The 19,232-nt window shown below is 41.8% G+C and overlaps 1 protein-coding gene across 1 annotated transcript in view; it reads right to left on the bottom strand.

Moving 5' to 3' along the window:
* Positions 1-7,957, bottom strand: part of auts2a (activator of transcription and developmental regulator AUTS2 a) — a 346,312-nt gene extending 338,355 nt beyond the window's left edge. The window contains 2 exon segments of the mRNA XM_048233695.1: positions 7,566-7,632; positions 7,830-7,957. The gene's annotated coding sequence lies outside the window, so the exon portion shown is untranslated.
* Between the last annotated feature and the right edge of the window lie 11,275 nt (positions 7,958-19,232).

Below are 19,232 nucleotides of genomic sequence, written 5' to 3'. Positions count from 1 at the left end.
ATTTGAAACATGGTCACTACACAGCCTAACAGCAGGAGAATGTGTTACAGTCTCAGTGGTGACCCTCTGACCTAACACACTTAGTGTAAAATATCAGACACATCTCATAAACACTGTCTCTATTTATCACTCCGAGAGAGACATAACATTAGGGTTTTATCCAGCAGGCCTGCCCAGCCACCGGTAAGCTTATTTTGCATTTCTATTGGATTGTTTTACACAAGATAATCCTACGGCCTTTGGCTGCTCTTGATCCTCCTCCCGAGTCTCTCCCATTCTGCTGAACACACTCTCCCACAGCAGTTTTATCAATGCCTGCCCCACTGTTTTGCCTTTCAAACCACATAGTGTATGTAAACTATAGTGTCCCCAAAGTCATTCATCATTACTATTATGAATTGAGCAAAGTGTAATGAAAGTTGGAATTTAATTCTTAGGAATAGCTGCATGGTGATGTAAGATAACAAATAACATGTACAAATAACAGTTCAGCAGAAGTGCTATTTCACCAAATATTCACAGAAATCAATGCAAAACTGAGACTCAGGACTCCATCTGCTGTATAGCACTGTGACAAGTTGCTTGTTAGCAAGGGCATGACAGCACCATGGTTACCACTGTCCTGTGTCTTGTGCACACTGTGCCCCATAATGCATCCAGTTGATTTGCACATACTTTGCCTTCTAGCACTAAGCGGTGGCTCAAATTGTGGACAGGAATACTAGCCATGTCTAAAGCATGCAGCAAAGCAAGGCTCCACACAGTCCTTTGAATCCTCATCTGCTGTCAATCATGATGTGGCTTTACCACACACACACACACACATTCAGCAGAAATCCAGGCAAACAAAAACCTCATTTCGCTGGATAGTTTCACACGCTAAAGCCTCCTTGAAAAAGCAGATGTGATGAACCACTAATGAGATACCTAACAGCATTCTGTTGTGACCAGAGGCGAGTTGACCAAAAATTCACTTCAAGCTAATAGTCACTTCCACATTAGAATAACATAGTCCTGCTGGCAAGCTTTTTTATTTATTTATATGTGTTTGTCTGATGTTTGAACTTGTGGATGCCCTTCAGGACACAAAAGGAAACCAGACAGCAGTCTGGCTACTATCTCTTTCCAGCAAGTAAAACACAATCACTCTAGTCACTTTCACATGTTCCTTGTCAAATTATGTTAACCCACAACAGCCTCTGCGGAGGGGTCATTCTTCAAAAGCCAAATTCTGAACTTGACTAACTCTGTTTTGCAGTAGTTATGAGCTTACATCCCCTTAGTGTGAGACTGTTACATATTTTAGAGCAAACTTCTGTCATCTACTGTTCTGTCATAAATTTGTGGCTGGCCTGTCAGTCAAACCTGTGAAGCACCTTTTCATTAAAGCTGTCCAAATTTCGGGGGGAACAAAGAACTGGTTATTAATATCGGTCATCTCAGATAACTCAGATTCAATATGACAACTGGCAGAACAGACGACAGGATGCCAATACTGGGTTCAGATTCATGGTTCATACGTGTCCCTAAACATTTCATCACTCTTCGGGAACGGCGCTGATCATACCACGCATTATGGGAACACACCTTCCTCCATCACCGCACATGCCCAACAACATTACATCATAGCTTGCCACACCATCAACTCCCAGCTTTTGTTGATCTGAGAACTTCTCACACTAAAAAGACGTAGTTAAACATGACTAGCATGTACTGATATGAGCATCGCTTGCCAGCACCTTTAAGTGATAATATGCAAATCACTATAACGCAGTCACTCGAGAATTCACGTAATTGTATTAGGACGCATTTTTTAAAATACATTTAAACACGGTTAAACACAACTTCATTATTGCAGTAGACTAGTCTTTGAAAGCAAATCCGGCTCCTTAACGTCAAGAACCGTCTGCCTGGTCCAGTACAGTACCCTAACCTGATGCCCCATACCAGCAATCCTCTGTAATGTCACACACGCAAAACAGCTCTAGCAAATCGTTTAAACATGTTTCCCTACATGCCTTCCCTTTAGTCATTCTACATATATACTACACTCTCCTTAGCTGTCTTCGTTGAGTCCTTTTTGTCTCTCCCTCTTTCTCCCACTCTGTCCCTCTCTCTCCCTCTCCCTCTCTTCTCTGTCAGTAAATCTCACGCACCGTAGCCAGTCCAGCCCACAACAGCGACTGGCACTGCCTCCTGCTCCGCGTTATCTCCACAAACACACAAAGCGAGTCTTTTCTCCTCCAAGACACGTCATGCAAAACCAAGAAATGCAAACCCTTGTAAGTAGAGGACCATCCAGACAAGTCGTTGGCATTCGGAAAAGCAGCGTTCTTTAGAGCGAAAAACAAAATGGAAAAATTCTACAAACAAATAAATCCTGCAAGGAGGCGAAGCGGTTCCTCTCCCCTGTCCGTGCTTCAGGATCCCGGAGTGGGGACCGGGCGCATTGATACATCAATGCCGCAGTGCCGCTTTACAGGCTATGCACTTCCTCGGCGCAAGTAGTGCTGCTCCTGGAATGCGATACTGTTTCACCACTTTGATAGGTTCAACAAAACCTCTTCACCGGAATTACAGCATTACAAGATTATATGCTCTCAGGTAAATATGTTGCTAGTCCACTGAATAGCTCGTGTAAAATGTGCGCATAGTTATTATTGCCGAGGTATATACTGTAACTACCTTTGAGTTTATTTAGTAGGCTACACTTGTCTATTACAAATCTTTTATTTCAGAATCAGAATCATTCTGAAATAAACTAGCCTTACAAATCGTTTATTTAGGTATTATTACACCGTCATAAATTGAAACATTTAGGTTAAAACTGAAACTAACAATGAACTGCATTAATCTCTAGTAGGCTATTTCAGTACAATGAAAATGAAAAAGTTGAGATGTGAAGACACCCTTGTAATTCAAGGATTTACAATAGGCCAACATTTTTTATATAGCTCGAAGTTCACAATGCCGCAGACTCATTTACTAGACAGAATGGACAGCTCTGTCAGCCCGTTCTGAAAATGGAGCTGGGTTTTCTCTGAGAAGTGTGTGACAAACCATTTTACTTGATTAAAAAGTTTAGTTGGCCCTCACTGGCTGAGAAGGATGCTACGTGCTGGCTTTTGTTTTCATAACAGATAGGCCAACCGACAGGCTCTGAGATCATATCACACAAAATCCATCTGAGGATGGAGGAATACATTTGGAGGAAAACAATCCATGTTTAAAATACTCCCAGCGGTTTTCATCCACAACACTGATAGTGAGAGAGTCAGAGGCATATCCTTTGGTATTGTCATCGATCAGTGCCCTGCATGGTTATCTCAAATAATCCAAGCAGACAGTTCTTAGATACTTGCATCCCAGCAACCCTGCATAGCTTCGTGGATCACATCTGCAGGGGTCACACTCTAGTGAGCAAAGCTCATGGTCACTGGGGGAGATCCCTCATTCGGAGTCCACGGTTTCGTTTTGCTGGCCACTAACCAAAGGGAATATGGATTTTCCAGGGCTATCTAAGTTGTTGTGGCTGAGGTAATTCATTCCACAAATATGTTGATGTCTACAGGGAGAGCACATTTATGTTAAGCTAGCAGTTATGATCGAGACGATATAGTGTATCATTTGTGCATAATGGTCCAGTGGATCATGCCTATTACTAAGGTGCATTTCTGAACCAGATAAGCACATAGTCTACAATTAATATGTGTTTTAAGGCTGAGTCAGAGTCTTGATTGTTAAGGATCAGGTTGTCTTGTTCAGATTTCCAGTAAATGTTATACAATTATGCTCTGTCGTGAGTGTGAAAGTTTAATTTGGTCATAGATTACAGTCTTTATCATAATGGATAGCCAACGATTTTACTCTTGTTTGAGTATGTAATGTGTGTTAATGCATACCTTAAATGGCAATTACACATCTGCAGAAAGCTTGGAATGATCTCATTGGATGTTGTCATTGGATGATATAATTACTGTGCCTTATGTCAAGCCTGGCATATGAACGCCAAATCACCTGTCACTCATGTACACAGAGTAGACAGTGTGTGATGAACACAATGCTTTTTAGCTTGACATGCTCAGCTGTCAATCCACCAGTCTAAGAGCACAAATTTAATAATGTATACCCATATAATCACAGCTAAGTGCATGGTGACAGCCTATCATTGTGTTTGTGTGGCTGGCTAAGTGTGTGTATTTCTGTGCACTGTGATTTTGCAAACAGGCGAGAGAGCAGGTGTATTTTTAGCTTTTTAGCTTGGTGCAGCACTGTCTCTATGGTACACCACACAGAGGACTGGAGGGCCTTTATACCCTAAGCGCTTGGCAAGAGAGACCCTTGAAGGGGAGCATTTAGGAGACATAACATCACTGTGTTTGGTGGTGGTGGGTGGAGAGAGTGGAGATGGGTGGAGAGACTCACAAGGTCATTTCCTTTTGATCTGAATACTATTAATTGACCAAGAGTGCACAAGTGTACATTTAAGAGACATAACATTACTATGTTCGGTGGTGGTGGCTCTGCAGTAGAGGTCTTGGGGTGGGGGATGGGTGGAGAGACTCACAATGTCGTTGCCATTTCATCTGAATGCTTTTATAATTCACCAAGAGTCTAAATTCTGTCTGTCTAAATTACATGTTTAGATTCTTGATTTGTGGTGTTTTTTTTTTTTTCCAGGAGACTTGTTTGGCATGTAGCGTGTGAATTAACCATAAGCGTGTGTTGATGAATGAGAGAGTTTTATTTGTGAAAATTGCTGTGAAATGACTCAATGACAATGACTCGTTGATTAAGACCAATAAAATAATTAGCCTTTGGGGGGAGTTTTGTTCACTGTATTTTATCAGTGGGAAATGCTTTGCAAAAATTAAGCTGAAAGTGATTCTGTTGCTCAAACTGAATTCTGTTAAGCTACAGATGCCTTTTTACTCTTCGCTCCTGGTAAAATAGGTCTAGCTTTAGAGCATACACCTACCTGACCCATATTTTATCCTCTAATAGGCCTATTTTTTTTCTTTCCTGTGCAGGGCACTCCGAATGGAGGATGCTCCGACAGCTAATTTAGTCTGTCAAACGTTTCTTCATTAAAATGTGACAAACCCGCCGTTCTGCTGACCTTAGATGTATTGTATTATCAAATTTGATTAAGCAGAAGGTATACTGGCTCTCAGGGCTCCCTTTGGGTTTCTGCAGTGAGCAGCTTCTCTTGGGGATCTAGTTTTGCTGTTCCTCAACAAACACTGTTACTCTTCTAGCACAACCTTGACCACGCGTGTGCCTTGTATACAAATATCACAGCTTCCATTCATTACGATAATTTACTATCATGAGAGACATGTTTGTTTCAGAACCATGTAGAATTATAACAGAAATGTTTTTAGTTACATTGAGCACACTGCCCCCTGATTCCCAAAGCATACAAAACCTTCAGATATACATGCATACAAATGATCATAGCTTCAAGACCAATTACAGAGTATAGTACACAGGGGAAAATATGAAGGAAGGCAAGGATGAAGGGGGAAAACTTATGTTATATGATTTCATGAAAGATGTCTGTGTGATGTTTCAAATATTGAATAAAACTGGGATGTTGTTCATCACCCTTCCTCACACCCCTTGTCTGTCTCTTATTTTCTTGATATCTTTTGTTCTCTGAAATCATGTCTTAAAGGAAGCCATTTTTTGCTGTTCATCATGCGGTGGGAAAGGCAATGCAATTCAAATAGCTAGCAGCAGACTGCAAAACTGCTCAGAACAAAGACAAAATAGAGGATTGTCTTTCTCGCTCACCTTAATTTGTATGTTTTGCAGGATGGCTTTGATTATTTATGAATGAGTTCACATTTGTGTGCTTGTACTCCGAATTATTTAGACTGTGACAGAAACCTCTGCCAAGGGGCCTGAGTCTGTTTTGCCTTTAGAGTCTAATCAGCTCGTCTGGCCCATCAAATAGCCGCCCTCTCCCTGCTTGCCTTTTTTCCCCCCTCCTCGGGTGACTTGATTCAGTGGCTTACCAAACATCTCAATTCCTATCAGGGCCGACCGCAGTGCTGTTGTTGGAGTGGTGTTCAGAATCAGTAAAAAGGAGGCAATTGTGGCAAACATTGTTGGACAAACAATCTCACGCCAGCTTGTAATGTTAAAGTGAATGCCATAATAATGTTAGAGGGAGTGCCACAATATTGGGTCCTGTTGGCTGTGTGTGTTTTGTTTTTTTACATTAATTAGCTTAGCTGGACTGTGGTATCCTTCATGCATGCCCAATGGGATGATGACCTCTGTCAGTAAGGAATCCATAATTTAAAAAAAAAAAAAAAAATCTGCACTCATCGGAACAGCTTTAAATAATGTCCTGTCCTCTCGGGTTTGTTTTGCACTCACTGTTGAACATTCAATAACTGTGAAATATCCACAGTGTGCAAATACAACATAAAAAAATGATATCATCCTCATTACACCACAGTGCACCCAAATGACATAAAGCATTGTGCCTTACTCAGGTGATATTAATGGGCAGAGTAAGGCCATTTCCTGATATTAATATATGGGGCCTGTCAGAAACCTCTTTGCTCATGTTATTTCCACTGGCAAACCCAATCAATCACGTCTGCATTGAGAGACCGCCTGTCTGCATTCATAAAGCTGCTACAGATATAGCCAGATATAGTCTCCAATGCTCCCAGATGAATGTGTAGCGCGCTCTGTTTAATCATTCATTTATCAAGCATTTAAGATCAAGGCTAAAAACCCACATTAAGAAAGAAAAAAGCAGATCAATCTGTCAATAATGTGTCTTTGTTTGGAGGTCATGGAGCCAACAACAGTTTAATAGTCAGATTCCTCTGAATTGGTTATAAAGCTTGGTTCCACCCAGCCAGAGCCTCAACAGGTTGCTGGGGCAGTCTTTTATGATCTAGATTCACACAAAATATCTAGATCTCTAATCTGAATTTTAAACATGTAGATCCAAACCTGACATCCATTTCATCTTTGCAGTGATGAAAAGAAAAGTTGTTGTAGGTGAAATCAGGTTGTCTGTAATGTGGGTATATAAAAGCCTTCAAAAGCATTAGCTGTCTGTACTAAAGGAACGCTGCAGGAAAGGTCTGGAAATGCAGCTTTCAACCTACGTGGGAGCTTTTAGATGTTTAAGAATTCTTATCCTACTCTTGGATCATGAATCGTTTCTCATTAGGCATTTGCTTTTATGAATACAAATGAACACACTCACATTTTGAAAATGTGTGTGTATGTGGACATTAACTTTTTCTGTCCACACTGAGAATTGTTTTTTATTTCCAAAAATGATCAGTTGCTAATATAGGACTGTGTACTTTAAAAACAGCAGGTACAGAGCACTCACACTCCAAGCAGCACACTTACTTTTTTCCATTTAAACATCTGCCTCGATCTATCATAGCAAGAGTAAACTTGGAGAGCATCCAAGGGAAAGCTAAACTGCACAACTGAAACAACACAGACAGACAGACCTTTCCTTGATTTTTTTGCTCCTCAGCTTATTTCTAAATAAACAAATATGAAATACAGCACATACATACCTCCACCAGACATTGTGTAGTTGATGGTTGACTTGTAGCCTAATGTATCATGCATGTGCAGTAGAATCTGTGTAGTATTTGCACACATTTATTTTTGACCATATGATTTAAAACAAAAACAGTATGTCTTGCATACATAAAAATGCAGTGATTTTCCAGAAATGAAGAACCATAGTCCAAATGAAACAATTATGAGGTAATATGCCCTAAGGTATTCCTGGACCAAGATGTCGTTTAAACACATGCAATAGCTTTTAGACTAACCTTTGTACCTTCACAACATGGCTGCAATCTGGGAACAGAATAGATCAGGAGGTCAGGCTCAATACTGACTATAATTCCTTTCAAGGCCTCTTGCCATGGTCATTGGTTTTCATCCTTTGACTCACTGATGTCTGTACCCTATCCCCCAGGGGGCTTTCTCCTCCCTATAGACCCTTTCAAGAGAGTTCCATTCTCAGCATCATAGTTGGCCCCACAAGGCTTGCTTTTTAACATTCCATATGTTATCTTAATGCAAAGGAAGTAGATTGGGGCCCAAATAGAACGTTCAAGCATTGTTTTTGTTTTTATTGTTGAAAGGGTCTATAAAGCCTCTCTAGGGATCTTTTACATACTTCATTTGGCCTTTTTAGGTCACTGATGGCCACGCACTGGCCTTCTTCTTGCCTTTGGTTTGAAAGCTCAGCCGCATGTTGGCTCTGGCCTTGGTCCTGAAGCCAGTACTCACAAGGTCTTTGGAGGTGTCCAACCTCCTAGTGAAATGAATCCTTGTATCTCTCGGCAAGCCTCAAGAGTCACTGATTCCAACATAGCTACTGTACTCTTTGATGTATCGGAGATATTCTTGGATTTTTTTTTTATTATTTGAAAATCTGGAATTAAGTTGAGGGGGGGATAATAAATGGAGTTGTGTAACATTACAGTGTAGATCGTTCTCAGATGAACCATAATGGTGCTCTTGCGAGCCATTCATCACCGCATAAAATCTCTGCTTACCTCATCTCCTGTGTCAGCTCTCTCCCATCAGCGCTTTGGCAGCACTTTGGACTTCTGAGATATTCTGGACACACACACAGGAAGCCGGTCGTTATCAGCACCCCAGACGTCTACGGTTTCTCACAAAAGATAGCCAGAGGCGAGACAGATCCCGGTCATTGCACTGTGGCCTGAAGGAACACTGAAGCTTTAGACCCAATAAATGTATGTGGACCACTTCTACAACCCTGTTCTATCATATAGATACACCAGAATTAAGTCAAGTCAAGTCAGTCAATCAAGACGCACAAGATCAATAGTCAGAATAACAAATGCATTAGAATATGAACGAAACTTGAAAAAAAGAGAGGCCAGCAGACATCCGCAAGTCAAATAGTTTTGTGTAGCAAAGTGTTTGGTCATGAGCACAGGCTGAGGCAGGGGGTGGCGTGGAAGGGCTCTGCAGTGATTGGTCAGTGCCCTGGCCACCGCAGGAATCCTGGGTATCCAATCTCTTTTCTATCAGCGAGCCCCAAGCCTCCTCCTCATCCTCCTCGTATGTGATCCTCATCGCTTTATTTCTCACTCTACCCAAAGCACAGCTTTCTCACTGGTGTGTAGGGTTTAAGTCCAGGTCCATTCAAAACAGACAGCCTTATCAGGAGACGAGGAGGATGAACCGGGATAGGTTGGTGGGGATTCCAGAGATAACCTGGAAGCGCTTTCTCAGTGCTATCAAATAGCAGTCAGTGCAGACCCTCTGCTCCTCAATTCAATGGGAATTCCATTAAGATGGAGCATGTGTGCTGGTGTGTGTGTGTGTGTGTGTGTGTCTGCAAGATGGGGAAGTGGAGAATCTAGATACATGAGCATGTCCATGAAGACGTGAGTAAACACGTGTATAGACACACAAACATGCTCATGTGCGTACACACACACACACACACACACACACACACACACACACACACACACACACACACACACACACACACACACAGTGTTGTCCTCCCTGACCATACACAACTGTCACATCACTAAAAGTGTGATACTAGAAGGAGATATCATTCTCTCATATTATTCTCTATTAGTCTCCTTCACATTCTATGCATGCACTGTGTTTGCACATGGTTACACACACACACACACACACACACAAATGTATGACAAATGCACTCACATGCACAAAACCAGCCTTCCCAAACCCGACTAATTGTTCCTTTTATGAAGCAAAATGAGAAAAGTATATCTCATTGTGCAGGCAAAGAGAGAGGGGGTTGGCGGAAGGGGAGGACGAGGGTGTGTGTGTGTGTGGGGGTCCTTGGTGGAGTCTAAAGGATATTTTCCAATTACTCAACCCTCGCTCTCTGACATCCCACAGGGCACGCTCTGGAGAGAAGGACTGGACAAGACAGAGAGAAAAAGACAGAGAGACAGGGAAAGAGAGATAGGTGAAGAATTTTTTTTTTAATATTAGGAGGTTGTTTTTGCTCAATGGCCCTTGTTGTACACACATAGACACACACACACAAACAAACACACAAGTAGACACACAAAAAAGATTACTGACTGATGGAATTAATACATCTCTAAAATGGCCTAGAAACACAATATGAACACTCTACTTCATTTTCATAGTGATATAGATATGAGATAAATCAAGTTTGTGTGTGTGTGTGTGTGTGTGTGTGTGTATGATTACATTAATACACAGGATTAGATGTTAAAATCACTTGTGCAAAAATCCAAGGTAAAAACACATTCAGAAGCCCCTGCTCAAGTTTAACTTTAAAAAGCACACTACCCACAAATCCGCCAACAAATGGTCACAAACACAATACAAATGGCCCATCCAACAGCAGTATATAGTATGCGGCATGTCATTAGGGTCATCAAGTGGGCACCCTCATTCACCGATGTTTCGTTAAGTTAGGCCCACGACACCTCATGAAGGCTTAACAGTGAAACCAGCGTCCTGGAGACACTCCCCTCCATGCTGCCACCATATTACCACATTGAAATATCCAATACCCAAAATACTCTTAACCAGCCCAGGCATGGTCAAGGTTGGCTAGGTTGGTCCGTCCCGTTGATGTGGACTGAACCATAGCCACAAAAACCCTGGCCAACCAACCATCAACCTATAGGCACAGCCCATCACAAACACAAAACAAATGAGCCAGTTAGCTTACCTTAGCTTTCGCCCCAGGAAGGGTAACTTCTCCTTACCCACAACCATTCGCTTGCCCGTTCTGCTGCTAAAGACATGTTACTAACCACCTGCCTTAGACTTCGACCACAAATGCCCAATTCAGACAGCAAGCCAATAGCAGATCTGGCCACAAACCCAAGTGCACCGATTTCAATAGGCCTTAATCGTGCACTCCAACCTCGCTTAGCTGCCTCCTCTCCTATGTCAGTGTATTTAGCTCTTAGCTCTCTTCCCAAGGAACAGTGAGTTCAATGAAGTAAACTATCTTCTCTGAATCCGACCATAGAATTACGTCGGGTCGTAGCTTAGTACTCACTATATGTGGAGGTACCGCCATCTGCTGGCCAAGATCAACCTTCATTTCCCAGCCCGCCCCATTTTTCAACTGGCCGGTTTTACACTTGGCCTTCGCGGAACAAGGTTTATCCCCCTGACGTACAAAGTTAATTTGCCTAACCCCTTTACTAGCTGCTAATGAATTGACTTCTCTCCTTTTATCCTCTATTGCCGCTGCCACACATTTCAATACCTGGTATGTATGTATGTATGTATGTATGTGTGTGGGTGTGTGTGTGTGTGTGCACATGCACATGGATTAGGAATAGAGGGAGGAATGAGGTCAAGATGTCATCAACAAAATACATTTTATTTCCATCACCTCAGAAATATGAATCCAGATTAGTCACTGTCTGAATTAAAAACACCTGCTATAGAAAACAATGGCATCGGTACATTATATACAGTATATCTTAATGTCAGATTATGAGATCAGAGGGGATGGGTGCAGAGTGGTTCTCTGTCCTATTTTCTGCAGTGTGCGCTGCCTGTAAAAAATGGAACTAAACAGAGAAAAAGAAACTTTATTGAAGAAGCATACATGCTTTCACACATTTTTTGACAAGTTGTCATCATATTTTATTTTGTAAATGTATATAAATAGATAAACATACTGCAGTGTGCGTGCACATGTAAGCAGATGTTTCCTGTTGAATGAACGTTTGTACGGCAGCGTTACTGAAACAGATTAGTCCAACTCTGTACATATCCTCTGGCCCTGCAGAAGCGCTTAATTGCCACGTGATTGGCAGAAGCATTCTCAAGATGAGATTTTCTTTTTTCATCAAGATAAACGACCACTCCATGACAACAGCATGCCCAATTACCCACTTCAGCCCAAACCTGACTCCGGGGCCAGACAGACTGAAAGAAAGAAAGGGTACATGGAAAAAAGAGAAGAAAAGAGGAGAGAAGAGAGGGGAGCGGAGGAGAGGAGAGGAGGGCTAGGGGGAAAGGGTTCTTTTTTTCACTGCTTTTTTTTTGGATGAACATCACATAAGGGGGAGAGGACAGACTGGGACACAAGAGCCGAGTGATTCCACAGATGCTAAGAGCTGAGAGTTAGCATTCAGGAGTCACTCTGTTGAGATGCTCTTCAGAGAAAGCCAAAGCTGTACACCATAGAAGTATAAATCTAAAAGGGTAAAGAGGACCTTCAGAGTTTTTCACCACTCATTGGGTAATCATCAAAATAGGATTGTTCTAGAAAAAATACAATACTCGTAAAAAAAGTGTGATGTATCATATATAGACTAACAATGCAATGCTATCAACAAATGCACACAAAACAGCCATAGTTGGAAGGTACAGTATAAATAGTACAAACTGGATAAAAAAGTATGAAATTCAAGGACAATTGATTCACATTGAAAAACTGTCCGTGCACTTAATGTGTAACAAAGACACATCAAAACAGTAATCACTTATGTTTATGCTAATAGGTGTGAAAAGACTTGTTATCAAGGTACACAACAAATAAGACCTATGCAGAAAGACTCATTAGCGACTAAATGAGAATTTAACCATCTCTTCCTCTCTGTGCTACACATATAGACACACACAAACACACACAAACATACAAGCATTGTCTCTCTGTTACCTTAGTGTAATGTTGCATTGATTCTTTTCAGAAACTCTCTGTGTAGACCTGTGGGCCCCTGACTTAGCCCCGGCTCAGCCTGATATGGTGTTGAATGAATGGGGTCATGGCTTACGTGTCTCCCCTGGTGGGTGAAAGAGCCTGGAGCAACACAGCCTTTCCTGCCTCTCTTTCCTCTATTCTCTCTCTCTCTCTCTCTCTCTCTCTCTAGAACAGCTGGTGATGGATGGTAAGAAATTATTGAAAAAGCCTCTGATTAGCTTCTCTTCCAGTGTAGACAGCTCAAATATGCATTAGCTTGCAAGAATAGTCTTAGAAGAGATCTACCGGTAAGTTAATTAGAGTATTTGTTCTTTGTCCAGAGATCTTTGCAACAAGAACCCTTTTCTATGCTTTTGGACACTCAGTTTGCATGAGCAGACTCACATGTTAGATTGCAGCGTTCTGGTACATTTCATCAAGTTGAGGAATTAGCTCTGCAATTTTTTTTTACTCTCATCTTTCAACAAGTGCACTGGGTTTCCATGACTACCACATGGCTTTCCGGCATTCCTTTGTGAAGTCAGCCAGCGAGCGACAGCATCCACAGCTGTAATTATCCACACTAAACCTCTTGCAAAAAAAAAAAACGAAACCCTGCCGCCACTCTCCAACAAGGGCCCCAGCAGCACTGAACAGTCATGTTGTAGACATGAGGGCTGCTCATGCTTGTCCTTTGAACTGACAGTTGCACCCCGGGGCTCTGTGCTTTTGGCAGGGCAGGGAAGATGACGGCTCCTTGTTAATTGAGAGGATCCATGGCTGGTGACAGATGGAGTGGGTGAAGGCAGGCTGGGATGGGGGTGTAATCTGGATGATACACTCCAGAGATGTTGATATGGTATCCAGGTGAGGCTTGGAGAGAGCAGCAGGTTGCCATGTCAGGGTGAGGGAGAGCACTGAAAGGGAGAGGGCACAGATCGGGAGCAGAGCTACGACTGGGATGATGAAGTATTCACATGACATGGTGCTGGCGCTGCCGAGCGTGCACCACTATCACCATCACAATCACCATCAGTCTCCAGACACCAATGGATTGGAAGGCGTGATTCATTCACATAAGTCTAGGGCAGAGGTCGGCAACCCGCGGCCCGCAAGCCACATGCGGCCCTTTAGCCACTTTCTGTTGGCTCTCTGGATTTGTTTAAAAATATAAATTAAAGGTGCTCTAAGCAATCTCCTCACCATCCGGTAGCTGCCTGTGCCCTGAATACACTGTAAAAAAACGCGGTCTCTGTGGACAGCCCAGACTCCAAAAACAGCAACAAAAACAGCCTGGTCCAACCTGGACCATGAAATATAACAAACTGTTCCAGCCAATCTCCGACGAGATGCGCGTTCAAGAGTGTTTCAGTTGCACGGGAGAGAGGGGGAAGGAGGGGGAAGGAGGGGCAAGCTAGCTCTCTGTTTTGTTTGAACATCAACAGAAGTGACATTACACAACATGGCTTACAGTACCATTAAAGCTGCAGTTGGCAAGATTTTTATCATATTCACTGAAACCGACACTATGCTCCGACAGAACAACATAAATCAGCCGGTTTTAGAAAAAAATTCTTTTTGCAAAAATCCACAGCTCCCGGTTTTTCTGGTCCAATCAGAGAGATTCTAATCTGCCTGTCAATCACAGTCTGGTGCGCACTGACGAGCACAAACTTGATGAGAGGGTGCTCAGAGGTAGTTGGGGAGGGGCATGAGAGTTGTAAACATTCAAAATTTTAGCTAAGTCCCCTCAATCTGTCAGACTTGCCAACTGCAGCTTTAATAAAACTTTCCCCTCACTTTTCGCTTTCATGAAAATCTGGCTTGTAGTTTTGTGTGATCATCAGGGAAACAACGAAATCGCTATGGGACATTGCATTTGGACACTGAGCAAAAATGTCAAGGCATGTTTAGCCTGCATGGGTTGGATTTACAGGCATAGTTATCAGCTGGCTAAAATCATATCTACAAGAAAGGAGCTTCTTTGTTGCCATCGGAAACTGTACCTCAACACCAACGTCCTTGACCTGTGGTGTTCCGCAGGGGTCGATCTTGGGGCCACTATTATTCAACCTCTATATGCTCCCACTTGGACAAATCATCCAAAATAATTTGATTTCATATCATAGCTATGCAGATGACACATAAATTTACTTAGCTCTGTCACCAAACGACTATGGTCCTCTTGAATCTATGTGTCAGTGTATAGAACAAATCAACACCTGGATGTCTCAAAATTTTCTTCAGCTGAACAAAGAAAAAACTGAAGTAATTATATTTGGTAAAAAGGAAGAAAGACTTGGGGTTGCCACTCTCCTTGACACAAAAGGGTTGAAGGCAAAGGATACAGTTAAAAATCTTGGTGTATTAATTGACAGTGATCTAAATTTCAACAGCCACATAAAAGCGATAACTAAATCAGCTTTTTACCACCTCAAAAATATTGCCAAATTTAGAGGGCTGATGTCAAAATATGACTTAAAAAAACTCAGAGAAAAACTCATTCATGCATTTATCTCCAGCAGGGTTGATTACTGCAATGGACTGTTCACAGGCCTTCCTAAAAAGACTATTAAACAGCTTCAGGTGATACAAAATGCAGCAGCTAGGATTCTAACAAAAACTAAAAGAACTGACCACATTACTCCAATTCTTAAGTCCTTGCACTGGCTTCCAGTAAGTCACAGAATTGACTTTAAAGCACTATTGCTTGTTTATAAATCAGTAAATGGAGCAGGACCTAAATACCTGTCAGACATGCTTCAGCAGTACACACCTTCTCGTCCTCTTAGGTCCCAGGTTTTTTTTAAAATCTAGACTTAAGACCAAACTGTTCTCAGATGCTTTCTGCTAACTGTGCCGAGTTACAAATTCTGAATCTGCCTAATCATTCTACCTTGTCTTTTATTACTTTTTTTTACTACTTTTGCCTTTGTTTTTTGCTTACTAATTATTCTTTATTTTTAAATTATTTTACCTTGTGTTTTATGTTTTCTTTTTATTATGATATTTACCTTTTAATTAAATAATTTTAATTTATTCTTTGACTATATTGCCTTTCTATGCTTTTATTTGTTATTTTTGTTTGGTTTTGTTTATGTAAAGCACATTGAATGATCTCTGTGTATGAAATGCGCTATATAAAAAACTTGACTTGACTTGACTTGCATAGCCAGCAGCAAGATCTGTATAATAATTGTATTGTTATTGTTGTAATGTTATGTTATATTGTAATTATTATTACGATTGATACTATTATAATGTGGAGCAACCATTTGAGAAAGGCAAAACGGAAATGTGGATGAGAACTGTTAACATAGATGCAGCAGTCTATTTTGAACTAGAAAAAGGCACGCATATCTCACTGACCGTTTGTCAGACTGATTTCAAACTTGGCAGGTGTTTTGCTACGGGCATGAGTAAGTGCAGTTCCAAATTTGACATTGTTTGAATAAGAAATGCAAAAGATACCGTTAAATATATCGGTGAAAGAAGCACACATTGGCTTTCGCCGCTAGCCACTCCCCCTCCCACACAGCACTGTACTGTAAGCTACCAGTGAGGATAGAAGCAGGGCTTTGGCAGAACTGGATCAGTGTAGCTTATACGGGTACAAATTAAGCGAGTGCAAGATGTGTATGTCTGACCTCAACAATAAAGACCCCCTGTATGCGGTTTGCTTGCATAAAATGACTGTGGATTTTGCAACAACACAGGTATGCAGCCAACACAGGTATGCAGCCAACACAGGTACTGTATGCAGTGGCTCTTCAAAATGACGTAAAAAATGATGTGCAATAAACGGACACTTCGAATAGCCCAGGCTACTTTGGACTGTCTTTAGACTTTGAATAAGCAAATGACAATTCCAACTGCAAGGTCCTAAATTGAAACGAGCGATAATGGTCCCAAATTAAAGAACATCTCAGAATGCAAAGCATAACCAGCAACAAGCAACGAGTGGCAAACAGAGTGTGATGCCATTATATGAATAGCCCAGGCTACTTTGGACTGTCTTTAGACTTTGAATAAGCAAATGACAATTCCAACTGCAAGATCCTAAATTGAAACGAGCGATAATGGTCCCGAATTAAAGAACGTCTCAGAATGCCACACATGCAAAGCATAACCAGTGACGAGCAACGAGTGGCAGACAGACTGTGGCAGAGACTGTTTTTGAGTCACACCGTTGCAAATTTCATATGATGCATCATTCCACAAAATGGCTTGTTTTCTCTATCATCAAGTTATTCAATAGGTTAAACATATAGCCTTGACTCAAAACAGCTGTTAGGGTTATGTCATTTTGATTTGTAAAAAATGTCACATGCAGCTTAAAGGCACAATATGCAGGTTTTTTAGCTGAATATGCAAGTTTTTTAGCTTAATTTACCTTCATTTAACAGCTTCAGAGTCATTGGAATGGTTATATGACTTTTTTCGGGTTGAATGGTGGCCGTCTCGCTTCCCCCTAGCGCCTGTGACAAAACACATTTGCAACTGTGGGCCGGCGGGCCGAAGGCCTCAGCGTCAGGAAGTATAACGAGTATAACGAATTGCTTTACTGCATTCAAATACACATACACGCCAGGCACCGGCTAGAAAAAGGTAGCAATGGAGTTTCTCAGACATTCGTCATGACAGTGGAAAAGAAGCAAAACCCGAGAAAACAGTAAGGAAATAGCCAATACTGCATAGTTTACCTTTAAATTCTGCTCACTTCACATTTATTATATTATTATATTATCTGTAGGCCTATTCATTATTGAATGATTACTTGGAATTATGTTTTTCCCTATCATCCTATTTTTAAAGCAGGCCTACCTGCAGGCATGTATTTGGGCTACAGGAATAGCATGTTTGGGCACTGCACTAGTTTACTTAAATGTCCAAACCCTGAATTAAACCGTAAACCCAGGGCACATTCTCATTAATGACCATATGTGGGATTCTCCTTTTACCTGTTCCTCTCCAGCATGACAGTGCAGCAGCAGCACAGACGTCAGCCATGCTTTATTGAGCCCCATTTATTAGAAAACTGGAGAGGGGCCAGAAGAGTGAGATGACATCGGGAGACACGATTCATTTCAGCGAAATAGCTTCTTATAGTAAAGAATGTTTCCCAGACGCACCTGGTATGTCTTTTCTCCCAGCGTGGAGGTTTTACTCGGCTCGGAAAGCTTTAAATAAATACAGGTTGCCAACAAAGGCGTGAGTGACAAATTGCACTGTCCGTCTAAATGAACTGCACTGACAGAAGAGAAAGCTTTTTCTCCTGCTCGCTACTCAGCTTGGAAACATGACATTCTCTCAGTCAGAAAAAGCGTATGTCCACCCTGCATCCTGTGTGTGTGTGTGTGTGTGTGTGTGTGTGTGTGTGTGTATGCACACACATTTACTATTTTATCACACACACAAAACACACACACACACACACACACACACACACACACACACACACACACAAACACACACACTGAGTAAGGAGGAGCTGAAGAAGAGCTGTAGAATTACAGGCTATCATGCACAAGTGGGTGTCAAATGCTCTGCTCAGCATGATTACACTGCTGCCTCTCCTCCAGCCTGTCTGTTCAGCAACAAGAGCCAGACAGCTGACAATCCCTCATGTAGTAATTACCACATGTGTGTGTGTGTGTGTGTGTGTGTGTGTGTGTGTGTGTCAGTGTGTGTGTGTCTGTTTGTCTGTCTGTCTGTGTGGGTACGTATGTGTTTGCATTTCTATGTGTGTGTGTCTGTGTACTGTGTTCACATAGGTTGGGTGTTTATGCTAGGCATCAACAAAATCTACGGAACAACTTCAAATAGACACAGACAGAAGAAGAAGAAAAAAGAAGACTCTGTGTTGACACGTCTTGCATCATGGCTTCCCACTGAGGTGAGCTCCCCAGGAGCTGTAACACACACACACACACACACACACGCGTACGCACACACACACACATACACACACACATACGCACACACACGCACACAAACACACTACCGGGCCCCTCCACTGGCCCTGCTACTGGGGCTGGACGCCACAGCTCGGTGGCCCTGTCACACATCAGAAGGGCTGTCCAGTGCCTTGGCACCACACTCCAGAGACACCGTCCAATTCCGGTCTCTTCAGATGGGAAAGCCTGGCGACTCACTGCCCATGTGCTGGACGCTGTCAGCTAGAGTTAATGTAGTGATGTGCACTGCTGAAGAGGAAGATAAATTCTTTTTGCTCTGTAATTTTTGGATTCACTGGTTGTTTTCTTTATATTTTAGGATGTGCTTATAGTGAACTTATGAGCTTTCTTTTAATTTTTCTGTAATATTGTTGTGTTATGCTTTTAACACTTATCATAAACTATGCACTCATGATTACTGCCATAGTTCTTCAGGATTAAACCCTTAACACATATGCAGTACTATGTAAATTATATTTTGTATATTTGTATTATGAACATATTTTTCAATTTAGACATATCTGATCAGACATAGCACTTCTAAGGTCTTGAGATGGGTGACA

This window comes from Alosa alosa, chromosome 2 (genome assembly GCF_017589495.1).
Source record: "Alosa alosa isolate M-15738 ecotype Scorff River chromosome 2, AALO_Geno_1.1, whole genome shotgun sequence".
NCBI classification, from domain to species: domain Eukaryota; kingdom Metazoa; phylum Chordata; class Actinopteri; order Clupeiformes; family Clupeidae; genus Alosa; species Alosa alosa.
Note: the sequence above shows the minus strand (reverse complement) of the source record. Positions and strands in the feature narration are given on the sequence as shown.